Raw genomic sequence first — 23,842 nt, 5'->3', positions numbered from 1 at the left:
TCTTCTTCTGGCCCACCAGGTGAATTAAGTGCTATTGGCGGAGTTACAATGCATAGTAGGCTACCGCCACCTACTGCACCAGAATTGTAACTACAAGCTACATTCACAGACAGAGTCCCATTGCTTTTATGAGCGGTCGAGCGAGTCAAAAGCCGAAAAATCTATTTGTGGCGGACGTAATTCTTTCGTGGCGGGCCGCCACAAATAAATGAATGTGTGGGAAACAGTGACATATGCTGCCATCTAAGCGCCGCCCCTGCTTATTTCAGCAAGACAATGCCAAGTCACATTCAGCACGTGTTACAACAGCGTGGCTTCGTAAAAAAAGAGTGCAGGTACTTTCCTGGTCCGCCTGCAGTCCAAACCTGTCTCCCATTGAAAATGTGTGGCGCATTATGAAGCGTAAAATACGACAGCGGAGACCCCGGACTGTTGAACGACTGAAGCTCTACATAAAACAAGAATGGGAAAGAATTCCACTTTCAAAGCTTCAACAATTAGTTTCCTCCGTTCCCAATCGTTTATTGAGTGTTGTTAAAAGAAAAGGTGATGTAACACAGTGGTGAACATGCCCTTTCCTAACTACTTTGGCACGTGTTGCAGCCATGAAATTCTAAGTTAATTATTATTTGCCAAAAAAAAGTTTATGAGTTTGAACATCAAATATGTTGTCTTTGTAGTGCATTCAATTGAATATGGGTTGAAAAGGATTTGCAAATCATTGTATTCCGTTTATATTTACATCTAACACAATTTCCCAACTCATATGGAAACGCGGTTTGTATATATATATATATATATATATATATATATATATATATATATATATATATATATATATATATATATATATATATATATATATATATATATATTATTTACATCTATTCTATTTACATTGTAGATTGTCACTGAAGGCATCAAAACTATGAATGAACACATGTGGAGTTATGTACTTAACAAAAAAAGATGCAATAACTGAAAACACGTTTTATATTCTAGTTTCTTCAAAATAGCCACCCTTTCCTTTCCTCACCCTCTGTCTGGGTGTCATCCTCGACAGCACACTCTCTTTTTAAGCCCACATAAACAACATTACCCGGTTTGCTTACTTTTATCTACGCAATATTAATCCCCTTCGCCCATCCCTTACCTCACATACTGCTGCCACACTGGTTCATAGCCTTGTCACCTCTGGCCTGGACTACTGCAACTCTCTCCTGTTGGTCTCCCTCACAAGTCACTTTACAAACTTCAGCTTCTCCAGAACTGTGCTTCCCGGATAATCCTCAGAACCCCTTCAATCCAGCACATCACCCCTGTTCTGCAGCAACTCCACTGGCTACCCATCAAACACTGTATCCAATTTAGAATAACACTCCTCACTTTCAAAGCTGTCCACAACTTTTCCCTGTCATATCCTTCTGACTCCATGTCACCACGCACTCACGTTGCCTAAGATCCTCATCATCCATCAATCTCACTGTCCCCTTGAATAAACTGTCCACACCATGGGTGCCCGAGCCTTCAGCCGCTCAGCGCCATCCATTCATCTATCTTCTTCCGCTTATCCGAGGTCGGGTCGCGGGGGCAGCAGCCTAAGCAGGGAAGCCCAGACTTCCCTCTCCCCAGCCACTTCGTCCAGCTCTTCCTGTGGGACCCCGAGGCGTTCCCAGGCCAGCCGGGAGACATAGTCTTCCCAACGTGTCCTGGGTCTTCCCCGCGGCCTCCTACCGGTCGGACGTGCCCTAAACACCTCCCTAGGGAGGCGTTCGGGTGGCATCCTGACCAGATGCCCGAACCACCTCATCTGACTCCTCTCGATGTGGAGGAGCAGCGGCTTTACTTTGAGCTCCCCCCGGATGGCAGAGCTTCTCACCCTATCTCTAAGGGAGAGCCCCGCCACCCGGCGGAGGAAACTCATTTCGGCCGCTTGTACCCGTGATCTTGTCCTTTCGGTCATAACCCAAAGCTCATGACCATAGGTGAGGATAGGAACGTAGATCGACCGGTAAATTGAGAGCTTTGCCTTCCGGCTCAGCTCACCACAACGGATCGATACAGCGTCTGCATTACTGAAGACGCCGCACCGATCCGCCTGTCGATCTCACGATCCACTCTTCCCTCACTCGTGAACAAGACTCCGAGGTACACCGCTTGGCCTGTCGGTACCTGTCCGCTGCCTCGGGAGTCCTTTGAGCCAAAAGAACCCGTTAGGACTCCTTCTTCAGCTTGACGGCATCCCTCACCGCCGATGTCCACCAACGGGTTCTAGGATTACCGCCACGACAAGCACCAACTACCTTGCGGCCACAGGTCCAATCAGCCGCCTCGACAATAGAGGCGCGGAACATGGTCCATTCGGACTCAATGTCCAGCACCTCCCTCGTGACATGTTCAAAGTTCTTCCGGAGGTGGGAATTGAAACTCTCTCTGACAGAAGACTCTGCCAGACGTTCCCAGCAAACCCTCACAATGCGTTTGGGCCTGCCAGGTCTGTCCGGCATCCTCCCCCACCATCGCAGCCAACTCACCACCAGGTGGTGATCGGTAGAAAACTCCGCCCCTCTCTTCACCCGAGTGTCCAAAACATGCTCAGCGCCACATCTTTGAAAGTCACTACCACCAGACATTCGCTATATAGACTCAATTTCCCTCTTTACATCAAGACACTAAACACACCTATTCCCGACTGCTTTTTCACTGTCAATTTGATCTATCTTTATTGTTGTTTTGATCCAAATGATTTATTGTTTTGTTTTTCTTAGGTGTCTTTGATTGCATAGAAAGGTGCCTTATACGTAAAATGTATTATTATTATTATTATTGTTATTAATATGATTATTATCTCTTTTTTTTTTAAGTGTTCAAGATGTTTGTCAAGATTCTTCTTCCCTGTAGTTTGTGCACACTTTATGTTTAAACAGTTTCTTCCACTGGATCACTTTGTTTGACTTCCTTACTTAATCCATTCCATAATTCAAGGAGGTGGGCCACCAGGCCAAGTGTCCCCGCAACCAGCGGGGAAGAGTCAGGTGGCGACGGCGAGTTGAACGCTGCCGCAATTGGCGAGGAGGCTCGTCCGCCGGCGTGGGAGAACCCACCGGAGACTATGGTGGTGCCCTCTGCTGGCCCACCGGAGACGATGGTGGTGGCGCCGTCTGTTGCTGGCCCACCGGAGACGATGGTGGTGGCGCCGTCTGTTGCTGGCCCACCGGAGAGGATGGTGGTGGCGCCGTCTGTTGCTGGCCCACCGGAGATGTTGGTGGTGGTGCCCTCTGCTGGCCCACCGGAGTGCATGATGGCACCGTAGGTTGCAGACCCACCGGAGATGATGGTGGCGTCTGTTGCAGACCCCTCGGAGATGGCGCCGTCTGTTGCAGACCCCTCGGAGATGATGGCGCCGTCTCTTGCAGACCCACTGGGGCGAGAAGTAGCTGTGCCTCCCCAGCTGCACAGCTACTCATAGCCCCCCCCCCCCCCCCCCCCCCCAAGGGACGGATCCCAGACGTCCCCAGATAGGCCCACAGACGACAGGGGTGGGTGGGAGAGGGCTTGAAAAGCGGCCGAACTTCTCTTCAAATTAGCCATTAATTCCAAAGCTTTGTTATGCCTCTCCGCCATGGACTTCTCTGCGCAGTTCGAATTTGGCTGAATTATTATGTCAGTTTGTTGGTGACGAACCCCAAGATGCAGAGATGACGGCAGGCATTGAGCGAGAAAACATGATTTAATTTAACACTATAGCAAAAAATTTACAAAAGGGTACAAACAAAAGGCGCGCACAAGGCGGAGAACAAACTTGACTATGAACTAAAATAGCACAGAGGCTAACTGTGGACAAGAAACAAAAACACTTACTGTGACACGAAGGAACTATGACATGAGCAGAGTGAACAAAAGTAGACAGAGCTACAACGACAAGTATTATGACAGGTAGTAGTGACAACTAGTATTAGCGACAATGACAGGTAGACACTACAATAATCCAGCACTGACTGGAGGGGGAGGCAGGTTTAAATAGCATCCAGCTAATTGACACCAGGTGTGGCCAGGTGCCAATCAGCCACAGCTGAGGGGAAGCAGCACTCAGGGAGACAATCAGGAAATTAAGACAAAATAAAAGCACTGACAGAAAACTAAGACAAACGCAGAGGAAAAACTAAAACACAGTCAGGGACAAGCCTGACAGTATCCCACCTTCCCATTACGGATAACAGACGTTTTAGAAAATCCCCCCCCAAAAAAATCCAGTCCAAAGTCACGGGAGGGTGGAGGGAGGACAAGGAAGTGGGCCACCAGGCCAAGTGTCCCCGCAACCAGCGGGGAAGAGTCAGGTGGCGACGGCGAGTTGAACGCTGCCGCAATTGGCGAGGCGGCTCGTCCGCCGGCGTGGGAGAACCCACCGGAGACGATGGTGGCGCCCTCTGCTGGCCCACCGGAGACGATGGTGGCGCCGTCTCTTGCAGACCCACTGGGGCGAGAAGTAGCTGTGCCTCCCCAGCTGCACAGCTACTCATGGAGACAATCAGGAAATGAAGACAAAATAAAAGCGCTGACAGAAAACTAAGACAAACGCAGAGGAAAAACTAAAACACAGTCATGCTGTCAGGGACAACCCTGACAACAAGTGGTGGCAAATATATTTTTTTAACTGACCCAAATGGACCACAGCTTTGGCGTCCCCCTATGGGGCGCTCACAGCCCAGCAACCCCCTATGGTTAAGAAACACTGATGAAGGCCACGCACCTTCTTAGAACAGATCGTGTAGTGTAGTGTAGTGACAGTGGGAGGAAACACGTTTGATTTGGATATTATAAAGACAGTTAATATAATATGAAATATAAACATTTTATTACCTACAAATATATATTCATGTATGCAAATGTCAAAGAGAACACCTTGCAAGAAAGAATACATTATTTAAATTGACATACATGTCCTGTGGGGAGTGCTCAGAGAGTATGGGGTAACGGACTGTCTTATTGTGGCAGTTCGCTCCCTGTATAATTAGTGTCAGAGCTTGGTCCGCATTGCCGGCAGTAAGTCGGACACGTTTCCAGTGAGGGTTGGACTCCGCCAAGGCTGCCCTTTGTCACCGATTCTGTTCATAACCTTTATGGACAGAATTTCTAGGCGCAGTCAGGGTGTTGAGGGGATCTGGTTTGGTGGCTGCAGGATTAGGTCACTGCTATTTGCAGATGATGTGGTCCTGATGGCTTCCTCCGGCCAAGATCTTCAGCTCTCACTGGATCGGTTCGCAGCCGAGTGTGAAGCGACTGGGATGGGAATCAGCACCTCCAAGTCCGAGTCCATGGTTCTCTCCCGGAAAAGGGTGGAGTGCCATCTCCGGGTTGGGGAGGAGATCTTGCCCCAAGTGGAGGAGTTCAAGTACCTCGGAGTCTTGTTCACAAGTGGGGGAAGAGTGGATCGTGAGATCGACAGGCGGATCGGTGCGGCGTCTTCAGTAATGCGGACGCTGTATCGATCCGTTGTGGTGAAGAAGGAGCTGAGTCGGAAGGCAAAGCTCTCGATTTACCGGTCGATCTACGTTCCCATCCTCACCTATGGTCATGAACTTTGGGTCATGACCGAAAGGACAAGATCACGGGTACAAGCGGTCGAAATGAGTTTCCTCCGCCGAGTGGTGGGGCTCTCCCTTAGAGATAGGGTGAGAAGCTCTGTCATTCGGGGGGAGCTCAAAGTAAAGCCGCTGCTCCTCCACATCGAGAGGAGCCAGATGAGGTGGTTTGGGCATCTGGTCAGGATGCCACCCGAACGCCTCCCTAGGAAGGTGTTCCGGGCACGTCCGACCGGTAGGAGGCCACGGGGAAGACCCAGGACACGCTGGGGAGACTATGTCTCCCGGCTGGCCTGGGAACGCCTCGGGATCCCCCGGGAGGAGCTGGACGAAGTGGCTGGGGAGAGGGAAGTCTGGGCTTCCCTGCTTAAGCTGCTGCCCCCGCGACCCGACCTCGGATAAGCGGAAGAAGATGGATGGATGGATGGATGGACATACATTGTAATATGCTCAGCAAATTGAACACTAAAATGCTATTAAAACATCAGAAAGTATGATTAAATATTACACTTTTTCTTTTAAATGACTTGTATACAGTGCATCCAAAAAGTATTCACAGCGCTTCACTTTTTCCACATTTTTGTCCTCAAAATTTTACAGACAATAAACCATAATGACAATTTGAAAAAAGTTTAGTTTTATTTTTTGCAGATTTATTAAAAAAAACGAAACACAAAATCACATAAGTATTCACAGCCTTTGATGCACACTAGCAGCAATTACAGCCTTATGTCTTTTTGAGTACAATGCCACAAGCTTGGCACACCTATTTTTGGGCAGTTTTGCCCATTCCTCTTTGCAGCACCTCTCAAGCTCCATCAGGTTGGATGGGAAGTGTCGGTGTGCAGCCATTTTCAGATCTCTCCAAAGATGTTCAATGGGATTCAAGTCTGGGCTCTGGCTGGGCCACGTAAGGACATTTACAGAGTAGTCCTGAGCCATTCCTTTGATATCGTGGCTGTGTTAAAGTTAAAGTACCAATGATTGTCACACACACACTAGGTGTGGTGAAATTTGTCCTCTGCATTTGACCCATCCCCTTGTTCACCCCCTGGGAGGTGAGGGGAGCAGTGAGCAGCAGCAGTTGGTGATTTAACCCCCAATTCCAACCCTTGATGCTGAGTGCCAAGCAGGGAGGTAATGGGTCCCATTTTTATAGTCTTTGGTATGACTCGGCCGGGCATACTTGCCAACCCTCCCTGATTTTCCGGGAGGCTCCTGAAATTCAACGCCTCTCCCGAAAACCTCCCGGGACAAATTTTCTCCCGAAAATCTCCCGAAATTCAGGCAGAGCTGGAGGCCATGCCCCCTCCAGACAGCCTATTTTCACGTCCGCTTTCCCCAATCACGTTATAACTGTAGAATGATCGAGGGCGAGTTCTTGGTTTCTTATGTGGGTTTATTGTTAGGCAGTTTCATTAACGTCCTCCCAGCGCGGTAACAACACACAACAACAGCAGTCACGTTTTCGTCTACCTCAAGGTTGGCAAGTATGCGGCCGGGGTTTGAACTCACGACCTACCGATCTCAGGGCGGACACTCTAACCACCAGGCCACTGAGTAGGTGTGCTTAGAATTGTTGTCCTGCTGAAAGTTGAACCGTTGCCCCAGTCTGAGTTCAAGACCACTTTGGAGCAGGTTTTCATCCACGATGTCTCTATACGTTACTGCATTCATCTTTCCCTCTATCCCAACTACTCTCTTAGTTCCTGCCGCTGAAAAACATCCCCACACCATGATGCTTCCACCACCATGCTTCACTGTAGGGATGGTATTGACCTGGTGATGAGCGGTGCCTGGTTTACTCCAAACATGATCCCTCGGAGTCACATCAAAGACTTCAAATCTTTATCTCATCAGACCAGATAATTTTGTTTCTCATGGTCTGAAGTCTTTCAGGTGCATTTTGGCAAACATTTTACGAAGAAACAGCTTCCGTCTGGCCACCATGCCATACAGGCCTGATTGGTGGGTTGCTGCAGAAATGGTTGTCCTCCTGGAAGGTTCTCCTCTCTTCAAAGAGGAATGCTGTAGCTCTGACAGAGTGACCATCGAGTTCTTGGTCACCTCTCTGACTAGACCAGTGGTTCTTAACCTGGGTTCGATCGAACCCTAGGGGTTCGGTGAGTCGGGCTCAGGGGTTCGGCAGAGGTCAAGACACACCCGACTCATCGTGTAAATAAAAACTTCTCCCTATCGGCATATTACGGATACGGCAACAGCAGAAGTCAGACTGATTTGCAGGTGTGTAATTTGTTGTGAGTTTATGCACTGTGTTGGTTTTGTTCTTTGAACAAGGTGATGTTCATGCATGGTTCATTTTATGCACCAGTAAATAAAACATGGTAACACTTTAGTATGGGGAACATCCATCCATCCATCCATCCATCTTCTTCCGCTTATCCGAGGTCGGGTCACGTGGCCAGCAGCCTAAGCAGGGAAGCCCAGACTTCCCTCTCCCCTGCCACTTCGTCCAGCTCTTCCTGTGGGACCCCGAGGCGTTCCCAGGCCAGCCGGGAGACATAGTCTTCCCAACGTGTCCTGGGTCTTCCCCGCGGCCTCCTACAGGTCACCCTAAACACCTCCCTAGGGAGGTGTTTAGGGTGGCATCCTGATCAGATGCCCGAACCACCTCATCTGGCTCCTCTCGATGTGGAGGAGCAGCGGCTTTACTTTGAGCTCCTCCCGGATGGCAGAGCTTCTCACCCTATCTCTAAAAGAGAGCCCCGCCACCCGGCGGAGGAAACTCATTTTGGCCGCTTGTACCCGTGATCTTGTCCTTTCGGTCATAACCCAAAGCTCATGACCATAGGTGGGGATGGGAACGTAGATCGACCGGTAAATTGAGAGCTTTGCCTTCCGGCTCAGCTCCTTCTTCACCACAACGGATCGATACAGCGTCCGCATTACTGAAGACGCCGCACCGATCCGCCTGTCAAGCTATGTTGTCCGGGGGCTTTATGCCCCCTGGTAGGGTCTCCCAAGACAAACTGGTCCTAGGTGAGGGATCAGACAAAGAGCAGCTCGAAGACCTCTATGAAGAAAACAAACAAGGAACCCAGATTTCCCTTGCCCGGACGCGGGTCACCGGGGCCCCCCTCTGGAGACAGGCCCAGAGGTGGGGCATGAAGGCGAGCGCCTGGTGGCCGGGCCTGTCCCCATGGGGCCCGGCCGGGCACAGCCCGAAGAGGCAACGTGGGTCCCCCCTCCAATGGGCTCACCACCCATAGCAGGGGTCATAGAGGTCGGGTGCGATGTGAGCTGGGCGGAAGCCGAGGGCAGGGCAGGGAACATATTCACCATTCATTAGTTGCTTATTAACATGCAAATTAGTAACATATTGGCTCTTAACTAGTCATTATTAAGTACTTATTCGGCATGGCCTTATTATAAGCCTAGCCCTCTAACCCTAACCCTAACCAAATAACTCTAAATGAAGTCTTTGTTACTTAGAATATGTTCCCCTAGTGTCCAAAAAACTCTAAATTAAGTCTTTGTTACTTACAATATGTTCCCCATACTAAAGTGTTACCAAAAACATATAACTTTGTCTTAAATTTAAATTATTTTTTTTTAATTTTTCACTTAAGAAGGTTTCGGTGAATGTGCATATGAAACTGGTGGGGTTCGGTACCTCCAACAAGGTTAAGAACCACTGGACTAGACTAAGATGTGTCAAGACTTGGACTATGACGTGGTTTGTTCTCCCGTGGTGCAAATGAACATTTGGACCAGACATGGCGTGAAGGTGAAGACATTATTTATTTTACACTAACAAAAGAACAAAAAGCGCGCTCAGGGCGGATGTACAAACTTGACTAACGAAAACAAAAGACTTGCACGGGGGCAAAAAACTATGAACAACAAAAAACACTAACTGTGGCAATAATAAACAAACTTACTTGGCATGGACATGAAGTGCGCAGAGATGGACAGAGTGTGACAGGGGGCATAAATGCGGGGATGTCGTCAGGACGAACAACAGAAAATGAATGAACTTAAATACTATGGACATGATTAGTGAAATCAGGTGCGTGACGTGACAGGTGAAAACTAATGGTTGCTATGGTGACAAACAAGAGTGCACAATGAGTCAGGTGAAACTAATGGGTAATCATGCAAACAAGACAAGGGAGTGAAAAGCCAGAAACTAAACAAAACATGACTTAAAACAAAACATGATTACACAGACATGACAAGATGAATGGAGCAATGCACAGAAACATCTTGGATAAAAAAAACGCTTCCTCCTGGATCTCACAGTAACAAAATGTCAGTCTTAGTATGCAGATGGATCCTCCAGGGCTGACAGAGGGTATTCACCTGTGCGAGGATGTTTCAAGACAGAAAAATCCAGGTTTATGGAACTGAAGAGAGGGGAGGTAACACAACTGCTCCACTTCGACCTAAGAAGTACCAAAATTCCATCAGTCAGAGAGAAGCCTGTGATGAGTCTTCAGAAAGATTGTTGACTGCCCATCACAGCAGACCTGGGCAAAATGCGAGCCGCATAAGATTAAGATGTTCGAGCCGATTAAGATTTTTTTTTAGACCTTGAACATCGAAACTGTAGCCGCCTTTATGATGTGCGGTGCTGATTTCGAATTACCGTTAAGTCTTAAACTATAGAAATAATTATAATGGTTGGTGTGCCGCCCTCGATATGTAGGAATATCCTGGCTTTACCCCTAACACCTTTTCTTGATCAAACACTCTGAAAAACGTCTTATAAATACATGCACACAAAGCCAATCACATACACAAGCATACTACAATAACAAATGCATTATGTTGTGTAATGAATGGATAAAGAAACACCACAAAATATGTATTTTAAGCACTCTACAGCAAACTAGCTTACCATGCTAACATTCACTTCACAGTATGAAATTAGGAAAATTAGCATGACTGACTTTTGGCCATAAAACATCCCCAATTACATCACAGTCAACAGATAATACACCACAATTAAATATTACCATGCTACTCAACGATACATACCGATGATAGTTTGTTTGGCATGAGAACTGAGCAGATGAAAATGTTTGCAATCCTCACCGAACTAGCTTAAACTAGACCTGAAAGGAACTCCTTGTTGTGCACTGCTAACATGGGCATTACTGTAAACTAGGCAATGCTGCCTCTCGCGGTCTAAAGGAGGAAGTGCACCTCACTGTTGAATTCCAAATATAATTTCAACACTGGTCTTACATATATTCGTAATACATTCAACCAACAAGACAGAACACTCCCCGCCTGGCGGATTGAGCCGCCACTACCAAACTGTCCAAAAGCATACCATGGCTTCTCTGGTGCCATAAGCATGATTGTCTCTGTGACTGGCCGCAGGAACACTTTGATCCCATCCTTTCTGGAGACTTTTATCTCCACTTTGCGAACTCTTCTATCTTTGCTTGGGAAGACTTGTGTAATTAGTCCTAAAGGCCTATGGTTTCTCTTCAGTTGGTCATCTTTGAGGAGCACTACACTTCCAGGCAGTAGGTTAGGGCCACTTCAGCCACTTCCTTTGTGGCTGAAGTGTGGATAGGTACTGCTTCTTCCATCTGTCCCAAAAGGTTTGGGCCAAATGCTAGACTTGTTGCTTGATCCAGTTGCCTACGAGAGCAGCCGAGGGACTGACCTTTGGTGTGAGGAGTGTTGCTGGTGAGAGTATTTGGTGGTCATCTGGGTGCATAGGCGCCGATCTACATTTCTGCCAGTTGGTGCTCGGACAGGCGGTAAATCCGACGCTACTTTTCTGAGGATGCGCAGTTTTTACTTGGTAGTGAGAAAGAATTTGCCATCAATCCCACGTGGGTGGTCGAGCCCCGAAGCACCCACGGGATCGCGGCCTATGTCTGGGTCGGTGGATACTGGTACGAGATGTCTGGCATTGATGATAGCGGACACCTCTGCCATCAATGTAGAGAGTCCCTTGTGGGTCAGTTTTGAAGTGCCAAGTGTCAGGAACCTTCTTGCTACACCAATCATCCTCTTCCATGGCCCACCCATGTGAGATGCGTGAGGCACGTTGAACATCCATCTGCAATCTTAATCGGACAAAAACTTGTTATCAATGAGCTCTTTGCATGCGCTTATGAAGTTGGTTCCTCTATCGGACCGAATTAATTTAACTCGGCCCCTGATAGCAAGGAAACACCTTAGGCATTGATGAAACATAACGTGTGTAAAGATTCAATGACCTCTATGTGCATGGCTTTTACACTCATGCAAGTGAATAGAACGATTCATCGTTTGTCTTGGGCAAGGCCACCCGTGTACGACGTGCAGACACTGTCCAAGGTCCAAAGAGGTACAGCCTAAGACATTGGTAAATGGAAGTTCAGTGGACAGGTGGAAGATCAGCCATCTTTTGAGTCTGAGGCAAGGTGCGAAAGTTGCCACATTTAACACATCCATAGACCACCAACAATCCAAAATCCAGCAGCACTTAAAGCACCTTCAGTGAATAATCTGCCCTGGTGCTGTATTTTCTGATGGTAGTGCCTGACCAGAAGTGTGGAAATATGGTGCTTGCCAGGGATTATCAGAGGAGATTTCTCCTCCAAAGGCAGTTCAGCTTCTGGGTGTCAGGACTTGGTCCGGGGTGTTTGCTTTTCCAGGATGCAGCGGAAAATTGGCACGGGCGAGACGGGAACCAAGGTACATGATTTATTTAATATATCAAAAAAAGGAATAAATGAAAGCGCGCACAGTGGCGGAGAATAAACTATGAAAAAAACAAAAGACTATAGCAAAAAGTACAAATGAAAAGCACGCACAGTGGCGGAGAATAAACTATGAAAAACAAAAAGAGTATAAACATGGAACAAAAACTTACTTGGCTTGGACAAAAAAGGAGCAGCGTGAACATGGACATATGAAACAATGGACGTAGCATAAATGTGGAGTGGTATGGGGTGCGAGGTCGTCAGAAAGAAAAACTGAAAAACACTGAACTTAAATACTATGGACATGATTAGTGAAAGCAGGTGCGTGACTCAAAACGTGAAACAGGTGCGTGACGTGACAGGTGAAAACTAATGGTTGCTATGGTGACCAGACAAGGGAGTGAAAAAGCCAGAAACTAAACAAAACATGACTAAGACAAAACATGATTACACAGACATGACACTGGGATGCGATTCCCGATTCTTAGCAGACCATCGGCATCAATGAAAGGATCTAAGGCTTTGAGATTACTTTCTTTGAAAAGCCTTTCACAATTTTTGATAGAAGCATACTCTTGAGCATATACCTGTATATCTTCATGAACTGCACAAATTATGGTTTTCTTGGCATGCGCAAGTTCCTCAACAGCATTTGCTGAATGGCAATGATGTGTCAGATCTCGTCATCGAACCTTTCGCTGCCTTTCTTGTTTCCCGTCATCACTTACCTGAGCAGCTGCAAGTTGACATCTGACATCACATGGACAAAGATAAGACCTTCTGGAGGAAAGTTCTGTGGTCAGATGAAACAAAAATTTAACTGTTTGCCCACAATACCCAGCAATATGTTTGGAGGAAAAAAGGTGAGGCCTTTAATCCCAGGAACACCATGTCTACCATCAAGCATGGTGGGGCTCTGGGCCTGTTTTGCTTCTAATGGAACTGGTGTTTTACAGAGAGTACCGTATTTTTCGGAGTATAAGTCGCTCCGGAGTATAAGTCGCACCGGCCGAAAATGCATAATAAAGAAGGAAAAAAACATATATAAGTCGCTCTGGAGTATAAGTCGCATTTTTTGGGGAAATTTATTTGCTAAAACCCAACACCAAGAATACACATTTGAAAGGCAATTTAAAATATATTTTAAATGCTTTATTTATATGTAATATGAACATGTATCGTATTCAAATGCTTTATTAATATGTAATATGAACATTTATGATATTTAAATGCGTTATTAATATTTAATATAAGCATTTATCCTAATGCATTATTAATATATAATATGAACATTTATCCTGTGTCTTAATGAAATTAAACAATGGATGTCCGCTTACTTTTTGCAACTCAATGCCAAGAAAACGGAAATGCTGATTATCGGCACTGCTAGACACCGACATCTATTCAATAATACCACCTTAACATTTGACAACCAAACAATTAAACAAGGCGACTCGGTAAAGAATCTCTCGTTTGCGTCACACGTTAAGAGTGTTACTAAAACGGCCTTCTTTCATCTCCGTAATATCGCTAAAATTCGTTCTATTTTATCCACTAGCGACGCTGAGATCATTATTCATGCGTTCGTTACGTCTCGTCTCGACTATTGTAACGTATTATTTTCGGGGCTCCCTATGTCTAGCATTAAAAAATTACAGTTGGTACAAAATGCGGCTGCTAGACTTTTGACAAGAACAAGAAAGTTTGATCATATTACGCCTATACTGGCTCACCTGCACTGGCTTCCTGTGCACTTAAGATGTGACTTTAAGGTTTTACTACTTACGTATAAAATACTGCACGGTCTAGCTCCAGCCTATCTTGTCGATTGCATTGTACCATATGTCCCGGCAAGAAATCTGCGTTCAAAGAACTCCGGCTTATTAGTGATTCCCAGAGCCCAAAAAAAGTCTGCGGGCTATAGAGCGTTTTCTATTCGGGCTCCAGTACTATGGAATGTCCTCCCAGTAACAGTTAGAGATGCTACCTCAGTAGAAGCATTTAAATCCCATCTTAAAACTCATTTGTATACTCTAGCCTTTAAATAGACCCCCCTTTTTAGACCAGTTGATCTGCCGTTTCTTTTATTTTCTCCTCTGCCCTCCTCTCCCTTGTGGAGGGGGAGACACACAGGTCCGGTGGCCATGGATGAAGAGCTGGCTGTCCAGAGTCGGGACCCGGGGTGGACCGCTCGCCTGTGCATCGGTTGGGGACATCTCTGCGCTGCTGACCCGTCTCCGCTCGGGATGGTTTCCTGCTGGCCCCACTATGGACTGGACTCTCACTATTACAGTATGTTGGATCCACTATGGACTGGACTCTCACTATTATGTTAGATCCACTATGGACTGGACTTTCACAATATTATGTCAGACCCACTCGACATCCATTGCTTTCAGTCTCCCCTAGAGGGGGGCGGGGGAGGTTACCCACATATGCGGCCCTCTCCAAGGTTTCTCATAGTCATTCACATCGACGTCCCACTGGGGTGAGTTTTTCCCTGCCCTTATGTGGGCTCTGTACCGCAGATGTCGTTGTGGCTTGTGCAGCCCTTTGAGACACTTGTGATTTAGGGCTATATAAATAAACATTGATTGATTGATTGATTGATCCTAATGCTTTATTAATATGTAATATGGACATTTATGATATTCAAATGCTTCATTAATATCTAATATGAACATGTATCATATTGCTCTATCAATATCTAATATGAACATGTATCATATTTAAATGCTCTATTAATATGTAATATGAACATTTATCATATTTAAATGCTCTATTAATATCTAATATAAACATTTATCGTATTTAAATGCTCTATTAATATATAATATGAACATTTATCGTATTTAAATGCTCTTTTAATATCTAATGATAACATTTATCATATTTAAATGCCCTATTAATATGTAATATAAATATTTATCATATTTAAATGCTCTATTATTATGTAATATGAACGACTGCACACTTTGTGACTTCCATACCAAGTCGATACAGAGCCAGGATTGCCGATGTTGATGTTTACAGATTTGTGGGATCTCACCATGGCAGTATGGAGCTGATACTGATACAGACCTTGATACAAGTGATATTTGAGTCAAGTGTCAGTGCTGACAGTTTTTGTCCCTCACAGTCCCTACAAGTACAACAACAACAACTACTACTACTACTACTGCAGCTGCTGGCCAAGTGCCCGCCAAGGTCCCTGGTGGCAGGGAGCGTGCAGCCAGAGGCAGCCAAGGTGCCTACAAGAAGGGCTGCATGAAGGAACAACAATGTCCTCGTGGATATAGTTTTAAAGCCCTCCACAGCACAGAGTCAGCGCTTCTAAAAGTTTTTAACGATATCCTTCTGTCCACTGATTCTGGTAAATATGTTGTCCTGGTGCTTTTAGATCTGTCTGCTGCGTTCGACACCGTCGACCACGCCACCTTAATCACTCGTCTTGAGAACTGTGTGGGCATTAAGGGCGTCGCCCTCAACTGGTTCCGGTCGTACCTAACCGACAGGAGTTTTTGTGTAAAAGTAGACAGTTTTATGTCGTCCACAGCTCCTTTACCACATGGGGTCCCCCAGGGCTCAATCCTTGCCCCAATTTTATTTGCGCTTTACCTTCTCCCCCTTGGTTCTATTTTTAGGAAGTACAGTACTGCATTTCATTTTTATGCCGATGATTGCCAGATTTATTTTCCCATGGCACAAAATAACACGGTTCAACGTCTTATTGACTGCCTGCACGACATCAAAGTCTGGCTTTCAGCTAACTTCCTGAGCCTAAATGAAGATAAAACAGAAGTTATGTTGTTTGGTCCAAGTCGCTCTCCCTCCCCCAACGTTGACCTCGGCACTCTGACCCCGTATCTCAGCGACTCTGTCACAAACCTGGGGGTAAAGTTTGACTCAGATTTTAAATTCGAAAAACAAATCAGCAGCGTCGTTCAAAAAAGCTTTTATCAATTACGCCAAATAGCGAAAGTGAAACCGCTTCTATCAAGACATGATCTTGAGAAATTAATCCACGCTTTTATCTCGACTCGTCTTGATTATTGTAATGCCCTGTATGTTGGCATTAGCCAGGCCTCCCTCGCCCGCCTGCAGCTCGTGCAGAACTCTGCTGCTCGTCTGCTAACACAGACCCGCAGACGTGAGCACATCACCCCTATTTTAGCGTCCCTTCACTGGCTCCCTGTGCGTTACCGAATACATTTTAAACTCCTTTTATTTGTTTTTAAATGTCTAAACAACCTCGCGCCAACCTATCTCTCCGACCTCCTTCAGCCTTACTGCCCCACCCGATCCTTAAGATCAGCCGATCAGCTGCTGTTGACGGTCCCTGACACAAGGCTGAAGCTTAGAGGTGACAGAGCTTTCGCCGTTGCTGCTCCCAAGCTCTGGAACGACCTACCCCTGAGTGTTAGACAAGCCTCCTCTCTTCCTGTTTTTAAATCTCTCTTAAAAACATACTTTTATTCCATGGCTTTTAACACTGAGTGATATCCATCCTGCAATGGCGCCCCATAATACACCTGCTGTGATCCTGTTTTTTTATGTTTTTATGTTTTTATTAATTCTATTTTAATTATTTATTTTTTATCGTGTTCTGTTTGTGTTGTGTTGTGTGTGCTCGGTACTCGTTTTATCTTTTAACCTGCTCATTGTACAGCACTTTGGCTACCCCTGTGGTAAATTTTAAATGTGCTCTATAAATAAAGTTGATTTGATTTGATTTGATTTGATAGTTGCTACAAAACCCAGTTGTGCAACGCTGCGCCTCGCCAGCCCGGCGCCTCAGTCCTGCTTTTGGTGGTCGCCGCCATCGCTGTCCTGCTGGTCGACGTGTGGGAGTGACGTGCTGAATGTCACCCGAGCAACATCCAACATCTCCATTTCACTTTGCTAGCAGTCACATATGTTCATTTCTGGCTGTGTGAAATGTGGAGAAAGTAGGGTCATGTTGCTCATATCATGGATCAATATTATTGATCAACATCTTCTCCTGGTAAGTATTGCTGTTGTGTTGATGACCACATCTTGTCTGTGCACTTTCACTTGGATCACAACGCACAATTTCACTTTCTCTTTGATGAAAACATGGCTCGTCTATGTGCTACATGTATTTGATCAAGATGATGATAATGCAAAAATGCATTGATGTGTTGAAGTGTGATTCTGATAGTCTCCAATGCCTTTTTTGTGTAACGAGTGATAGCACCAATAAAAAGGAAGTCATTGAGACGCCTTCAGAGCCAAGAACTAAACCATGTGATTATTTTGTGTGATGATGCAATTTCATATTTTACATCTAGACTCAGGACGGATCTAGTCTTAGACTTAGGACAGATAGACAGGACAGATGTAGTAAGTGTAGTAAGATCTAGTAATTGACTTAGGACAGATCTAGTCATATAAGATAGGACAAATCTAGTCTTAGACTTAGACAGGACAGACCTAGTATTAAACAGATCTTGTAGACAGGACATATTTAGTAATTGACTTAGAACAGATCTAGTAATTGACTTAGGACAGATCTAGTCATATACTTAGACAGAACAGACCTAGTCCCAAACAGATCTAGTAGACAAGACATATCTAGTAATTGACTTAGAACAGATCTAGTAATTGACTTAGGACAGATCTAGTCATATACTTAGACAGGACAGACCTAGTCTCAAACAGATCTAGTAGACAGGACATATCTAGTAATTGACTTAGAAAATATATAGTAATTGACTTCGGACTGTTCGAGTCATATAAAATAGGACAAATCTAGTCTTAGACTTAAACAGATCTTGTAGACAGGACATATTTAGTAACTGACTTAGGACAGATCTCGTCATATACGATAGGACAAATCTAGTCTTAGATTCAGACAGGACAGACCTAGTCTTAAACAAATCTTGTAGACAGGATATATTTAGTAATTGACTTAGAATAGATCTAGTAATTTACTTAGGACTGATCTAGTCATATACTTAGACAGGACAGACCTAGTCTCAAACAGATGTAGGAGACAGGACATATCTAGTAATTGACTTAGAACAGATCGAATAATTGACTTAGGACAGATCTAGTCATAGACTTAGACTGGAAAAACCTAGTCTTAAACAGATTGAGTCTGCAGGACCTATGAAGTCTTAGTATTAGGATAAATGTAGTTTTAGACTTAGGACAGATAGACAGGAGCAGATTAGAAACCCTAGAGCAGTGCAGGGATGACCACGCCCTGCGCTCCCTGCAAAGTCCCTTCTTCTTGTGACATGTGATGAAACGTTGACAACTATTTATCCTGAGGGCTACGACCACTTGGTATGGACCTACTGTATGAGGAGAGTGGAGAGGATACATTTAGAGCCCAAACTAAATTAAGAATTACCTCCGAAGATGAGGTACACAAATGGTTGAAAGACTTTGAAACCTCCTCCCAGCTAACTAGGAGGAAGCTTAGAACGTATCCAAACACTGGATGTCAGAACGCCTTCAGGGTCAGTCTGACAAAAGCTTTATGAGCACGCCTGCATGTATTTTTCTGCTGTATGTTACGATTTAGAGCCACTAGACTCCCTGAAAACCACTGGTTTGGTTAATATAGGCTACAATAACACCCAATAGGTACATGAATTGGCTATTATAATTCAATCAGGTTTCTGTCATCAGGATACAAAAAGAAAACTAATCCTGTACAGCTACAGAAATAATATGTTATAAAGATGCCACAATTGGGATTTCTAGCAGGATTACAATTTAAAATACATTTATTGTATATTGTGTATTTATCCGCTTTTGTGTATTTATTTATCCAAATGGAAATATTGACCTTCTCATATTGTTTGCTTTGTTTGAGATATGGTTAGGGGGGGTTTGAGAAAAATACTCTTGAAAAAAAAAAACTCAAAATAACCAGAGAGTGCACACACAAAATAAATTACCATAACTAGAAAGAAAGAGAAAAACTACAGATTTCGGACATTTTTCAAGTTTTTGCAATTTTTTTTTTTTTTTGTCCTGTCCAGCTTCTCGGGCAAATCATATAGTTGATGTAGATGCCCAAATCAGCTGTACAAATTTACTTTACAAAAGAGAAGTGTGGGATACTTCTCTTGTTGCCTTATTTGTATTTTACTTTATTAAATGTATTTATATTATCATTTTTGCAGCCGGGCCGGAGCAGGAAAGGATAGAAAGAGAAAAAAAGGAAAACAGAGGGGGAAATTGTGGGGACAAGAGGGGGATAAGATAGAGAGACAAAAACAACAAAAGCAAACACAACAATAACAACAACAACAACAACAATAGAGCAACATCAGCAAATACGATATGTTTTTGATATGTTAAGTTTTTTTAAATTTTTGCACGTAATCTATAAATAAAAGTAGAGTTTGTATTTGTTATTTATTGATTTAAAAAAAAAAAGTTTTTACTTTTAATTAAAAAAATTTATTTCATATTTTAGAGATTTTTATTTTTTTTAGATTTTTATTTTTTTTAAATTCAACAACAAACATATATCCACAATGTACATAAAAGTCAAAGCACTTTCAACAGAGTCAACAATTTACACATCAGGTTGAGCAATTATGACTTTAACAAAACATGTCAAGAAAATAAAATAAAATAAAATACAAATAGAGTATTACAATAGAGTATTAAAAATAATAATAAATAATAATAATAAACAATATGATAAAATACAAAATTCAAAAAGACAAAAAAGGGCTAATTAAATCACTTCAAATTTTTTCAATAAAGATATCAATTTAAGGGCATTTTCCATACGTTAACAAAATGCTACAACTGTCCATAAAATGTTTGACAGCCCAAATGTGATCTTTTTTTTAATTTTTTTTTTTTATAAACCTTTATTTATAATATGCAACATTTACATTACATTACATTTAAAAAAAAAATCAGAAAATACTTCTCTTTTTTCATGTTTTTCCTAATAAATTCAGTTTACAAAAAAAAGATAACATTTGAGGTGCCGTGGCTTAGCCAAGCAAATAAATAATAATAATCAAAACAAGTACAGAAACAGTACAAAAACAGTACAAAACAGAACAGCGCCAGGGGGTTGTAAACTCAATAAAGCAATTAATTAAAGTAGAATGTAAAATAGGCTATATACAGAGCCGGCCCAAGGCATAAGCGTACTAAGCGCTTGCTTAGGGCACCGCGGCCACCAGGGGGCCCCCAAAAGCAATTAACAAAAAAATCTTATTTTTAATTTTTTGCATGTACGAGTCTGACTGATGATTTCTAAATGATCAAAGATATATTATTGTACAAAAACACAATTTTAGGTCAACAGAGTGCTGCTGCTGATCTAGGCTTAGTGATTCTTCCTGCCTCTCTTTAAATGTAAAGCTGTCTCTGCTGCACCTGTGACGTTTGCCGCCTGCTATGGCGTCACATTAGTGCCAAAAATCCGAGCGCATAAAAACTGTTATCGCGCGCTGATTCTCCACTTCGTGCGCGCGCGCGCGACACCCTTTTGCGCGCGTGTGGTGCCTTTTTGCGCGCGCGCCGTCTCGGTCTGTGCGCTGGCATGTTTCGTTTTGGCACTTTGGGGGCGGGTATGCTTAGACGGCCCCTTCTTTCTGATTGGTCAGGCGAAATGCTCAGAGCCAATCAGAAGTATAGCAGGGCGGGTTATCGTCAATATGTATCAAGATTGTTATAGGCGTAAAATTTTCACTTCTTCTTGAACATTTGTTTTCTAATTTATGGAATTTCTTTTGATTCAGCCATAAAATTAATGAAATAATCTTTGAATTTTGTTTTTAAAATGTTAAAAATAGCCTTTTAATAATGTATTCTGAAACAGTTTAAAATAATCAGAGAACTGACTATCACTGACCCTACACAACTATGTTGCACAATTAAGTCATTTTTTTTTTATAGCGAAAGAGGTAATTTCAATAGGTGCAGCATCCTATGTCATATCTACATGTAATAAGATTTGTAACAAGGCAAACCGTTTGTAAATTGGTCGAAAATCGAGCAAGTTATGGTAATTTAATTGGTACATGTACTAATTAAATTACCATAACTTGCTTTGACATCAATGTAATGATTGAGGCTAGCTGTCCGAGGTAAGATGGCTACAACGTTGCTACGCTGGAGAATGATTGGTCATATGAAAAATGCTCAGAGCCAATCAGAAAGGAGGGGCTGTCTAAGCATACCTGCCCCCAAAGTGCCAAAAAAAAAATGACAGCGCGAGGAGAGATGCCAGGAGTACACAGAGAGCGCACAGACCGAGACGGCGCGCGCGCAGAAAGGCACCGCGCGCGCGCAAAAAGACACCACGCGCGCGCAAAAAGACACCACGCGCGCGCAAAAGGGTGTCGCGCGCGCACAAAGTGGAGAATCAGCGCGCGATAACAGTTTTTATGCGCTTGGATTTTTGGCACTAATGTGACGCCATATCTTTCCTCTCAGATTCAGACAGGACTGAGCAGGTGATCAGAGGACCACTGTCTATTAAGGAGAACTTTTCATTCCCCAAACGGCATGATGGCCGAAGTTTTCATTATCATTATACCTACAGACAGCTAGTCAATGGGGGAAAAGTCAAGCGTAGCTGGCTGACTTATTCAAGAAGTAAAGATGCAGTCTATTGCTTTTGCTGCAAATTATTTTCCAAAAAGTCCTTAAAACTGGCAGCCGAGGGACAGCGGGATTGGGTCAACATAGGTGCACTGCTGAAACAGCATGAAAACAGTGAAGATCATTGTAGCAACATGGTGAAATGGAAGGATTTTGCCTTGCGTCTTTCAAAGGGGAAAACTATTGATGAATTTAACTTCAGTAGACTGCGCTCTCTTTGTACAAAGTAAACATTAAATATGAACAATTAACTAAAAATGTAAACTAGTAATTAAAGACTAATATGTACAAGACTGATGAGACAAGATGACACTTTTACTGTAAATACAAAGCTTTATCACTTGGACTGTTCAACCCCAGGCCACTCTTGTAGCTGAATGTTTTCTACATTTTAAGATTAGGAACCATATGTGGCACTCTGGACATCATTTGTTCATTCATTGGTATTATTTATGTTCTTAACTGGGCCACCCCCATATCTTTATAAATGACATGTCATTTGTAAAGACATGCCAGGCTGACAATAGGATAATGTAAACAACACTGCCAGAGCCGCAATGAGTTTATAGTAGGTGTGTGAATGATCAACAATCAATATTATTGGCAGAAATAGAGGGCCCCAAAATCACATTTTGCTTAGGGCCCCATGTAGGCTTGGGCCGGCACTGGCTATATATCTATATATATCTATAGATCTATATATATAGATATATCTATATATATAGATATATCTACATATATATATCTATAGATATAGATATATATATACAGTATACAGGTAAAAGCCAGTAAATTAGAATATTTTGAAAAACTTGATTTATTTCAGTAATTGCATTCAAAAGGTGTAACTTGTACATTATATTTATTCATTGCACACAGACTGATGCATTCAAATGTTTATTTCATTTAATTTTGATGATTTGAAGTGGCAACAAATGAAAATCCAAAATTCCGTGTGTCACAAAATTAGAATATTACTTAAGGCTAATACAAAAAAGGGATTTTTAGAAATGTTGGCCAACTGAAAAGTATGAAAATGAAAAATATGAGCATGTACAATACTCAATACTTGGTTGGAGCTCCTTTTGCCTCAATTACTGCGTTAATGCGGCGTGGCATGGAGTCGATGAGTTTCTGGCACTGCTCAGGTGTTATGAGAGCCCAGGTTGCTCTGATAGTGGCCTTCAACTCTTCTGCGTTTTTGGGTCTGGCATTCTGCATCTTCCTTTTCTCAATACCCCACAGATTTTCTATGGGGCTAAGGTCAGGGGAGTTGGCGGGCCAATTTAGAACAGAAATACCATGGTCCGTAAACCAGGCACGGGTAGATTTTGCGCTGTGTGCAGGCGCCAAGTCCTGTTGGAACTTGAAATCTCCATCTCCATAGAGCAGGTCAGCAGCAGGAAGCATGAAGTGCTCTAAAACTTGCTGGTAGACGGCTGCGTTGACCCTGGATCTCAGGAAACAGAGTGGACCGACACCAGCAGATGACATGGCACCCCAAACCATCACCCAACCATGCAAATTTTGCATTTCCTTTGGAAATCGAGGTCCCAGAGTCTGGAGGAAGACAGGAGAGGCACAGGATCCACGTTGCCTGAAGTCTAGTGTAAAGTTTCCACCATCAGTGATGGTTTGGGGTGCCATGTCATCTGCTGGTGTCGGTCCACTCTGTTTCCTGAGATCCAGGGTCAACGCAGCCGTCTACCAGCAAGTTTTAGAGCACTTCATGCTTCCTGCTGCTGACCTGCTCTATGGAGATGGAGATTTCAAGTTCCAACAGGACTTGGCGCCTGCACACAGCGCAAAATCTACCCGTGCCTGGTTTACGGACCATGGTATTTCTGTTCTAAATTGGCCCGCCAACTCCCCTGACCTTAGCCCCATAGAAAATCTGTGGGGTATTGAGAAAAGGAAGATGCAGAATGCCAGACCCAAAAACGCAGAAGAGTTGAAGGCCACTATCAGAGCAACCTG

The sequence above is a fragment of the Nerophis lumbriciformis genome, linkage group LG27 (assembly GCF_033978685.3).
Source record: "Nerophis lumbriciformis linkage group LG27, RoL_Nlum_v2.1, whole genome shotgun sequence".
NCBI lineage: Eukaryota > Metazoa > Chordata > Actinopteri > Syngnathiformes > Syngnathidae > Nerophis > Nerophis lumbriciformis.
Note: the sequence above shows the minus strand (reverse complement) of the source record.